This window comes from Bombus terrestris, unplaced genomic scaffold (assembly GCF_910591885.1).
Source record: "Bombus terrestris unplaced genomic scaffold, iyBomTerr1.2, whole genome shotgun sequence".
NCBI lineage: Eukaryota > Metazoa > Arthropoda > Insecta > Hymenoptera > Apidae > Bombus > Bombus terrestris.
In genome coordinates, this window is record NW_025963765.1 from 1 (window position 1) to 2,500 (window position 2,500).

Below are 2,500 nucleotides of genomic sequence, written 5' to 3' on the forward strand. Positions count from 1 at the left end.
AAAAAAACAATCACCTGAACGGAGATGTGTTCTCTTTCGTCGATTTTTCACGCTTTGAGTCGTCGCGATCGCCATCCGTTCGGAGGAGATCGCCGACTTCGAAGCCTCGATGTCGTGAGTCGGACACCCGTGCCGTCGCTAGAGTTTTTTCAAAGCTCGGCTTCTGGATATTGGGAGGAAAGACCGCTCGAGGCCGAGGGTCGCGCGAGTCCCATCGAATCTTTACATCACCCGAACGATGGAGGCGCACGCTCTTTTTCTTGAATAATTGGACGAGAGGAATGCGTAGTATCGTATTATATACACACACACACATATATATATATATATATGGGCTAGCCACCGTGCGTATTTCTTCGCGAGATCGTGTGCTGAACAGAGGATTCAGAATCGGGTGTTATATCCCCGTCGTTTTCCTGACGAACGGAGCTTCGATCTCGATGGTTGTTATATATCATAATGTACTTTTCGCCCGGCCGGCGGACGCGCGTATCTTCGCGCGTTCGTCGGATTTCATTTTCGAACGTTTTCGTGTCGTCGATCTTCCGGCGACTTCTGCGCGTCCGATTCCCGTTGGTCGGTCGTGTCGGATCTCGGCTTCGCTCGAACCGAGTATTAAGAGTACATGGAGTACAAAAGTTTTAAAAAATATATAAAAAGATTACCCTGAACGGTGGATCACTTGGCTCGTGGGTCGATGAAGAACGCAGCTAATTGCGCGTCAACGTGTGAACTGCAGGACACATGAACATCGACATTTCGAACGCACATTGCGGTCCACGGATACAATTCCTGGACCACGCCTGGCTGAGGGTTGCTCACGTAAACCTAAGACTGCTTGCGTTGCGTGTCGTTCCTCTCTATCTGTCTCTCTCTGTCCCTTGGTGCCTTCGATAACCCGCCGTCGTTCTTACGATACGTAGAACGTTTCAGAGTCGGAGGAAGCGCACGAAGAAGGATACGAACAAGAGCGGACGCGAGAGAACGTACGCGACGTACGAGCGATTGTTGGACGCTCGTCGGCGTTCGTCGCGGTCGTGCCGAGACCGTGCAATTCGTACGCATGCTCGATATATAAACTATCGTGTTCACGGGAGACACTACGAAATTCTACCTCTGTCTCTCTCTGTCCCTTGGTGCCTTCGACAACCCGCCGTCGTTCTTACGATACGTAGAACGTTTCAGAGTCGGAGGAAGAGCACGAAGAAGGATACGAATAAGAGCGGAGAGAACCGTCACGGACCTGCGTGAGTGCTAGCGGCGTCGTGAGTCGTTCTTTCGTACGACCGCCCGCTTATGCACCGCTTCGTGTCGGTTATCGAATATATTATATATATATATATATATATATATATATATACGTAGTGTTGTCCTCGTGACCGATTTTTTTTTCATATCAGCAGATTTGCATACGTTTGCAGGTTTTCGATGTGCACGATGTCCGCGCCCCCGACGTCGTCTTAAATGAATATTATTTTGGCGAGACTGAGAGAAAGCAAATATGGGAACTCGGTCGAGAGAGGAGAGAATGAGAACAGCCTCAGATAAAAGTAAACTTGGTAACGGTGCGGAATTTTGCCGTACAACCGTCTTTTCTTAAGACGTTTTACTCGAATAGCCCCAGGGATCTAATGCCCACTCCGTCTCTTCGTGCGTAGAGATATACTCTGCACGCGCGCGAGCGACTGACAACGACGAGGACCGTCGCATCGATGGGTCGTCGTTGCGTTTAATATACTCTGTGCTTGTAATTTATCCCCGAAAGAGAGCCGTAGATCCGGGAACGCACACGTGATTTCTTCGAACGCTGATGACTTAGGGAGATGATCCCCAGGCGTTGCGCGGAGATCGGAGAGTACGCGTTACTTGTATCGGGACGAATTTTCCCCGTCGTTCGCGTATCTCTCTGCCCGCCGGCCCTGGCCCAAAGCCACGTTCGTCGGAAATCGTACAAATCGTGTGCGAACTAGCGCGTGTCTATGATCGGCTACGGGTGTTTTACCAAGCTCGAGGTGTTGCGCAACGTTTCCGTACCTGACGAAGATGCGCACGAGAGTCCGTTACAAAGTCGTTGGATGGTCGTCGTCGTCGTCGTGTCAGAGAGAATCTCTGGACACGTACAGGAGAGATCGTAGACGAGGAAGATGACGATCCCCTTTGGCGAGGCTGGAGTGAAACTTTGATTTAATTAAAGACGAGGTATACACGCGCGTACGACGTGATAGTCGTGCGCGCGTGTGATTTTTTTTAAGGCAATTCGGCGCTACAAGTACTGGAAAACAGAGAGTGTTGGTCATCCCATGCCTTTTCGGCGTCTATCGCTGGACCGCGCATCCTAACGTCGACGGTCGTCCAGTCCCCGAACACACCACAGTGTACGTCTCGCTCGCTTTTCCACTTGCGTGCGTTCCCGTGCGTTTTCGTCGTCGTCGGTACAGAGCAAAGAAACTTTGACGTTTCGATCTCTGTGCCGGCAGAAAACAAGGAACCGCTGGAATTT

At 50.7% G+C, this 2,500-nt stretch overlaps 1 non-coding gene across 1 annotated transcript; it reads left to right on the plus strand.

Moving 5' to 3' along the window:
* The first annotated feature begins 662 nt into the window (after positions 1-662).
* On the plus strand, positions 663-817 carry LOC125387144. The gene has a single exon (XR_007227691.1). It is a non-coding gene; the product is annotated as a 5.8S ribosomal RNA (ribosomal RNA).
* Positions 818-2,500: the final 1,683 nt, after the last annotated feature.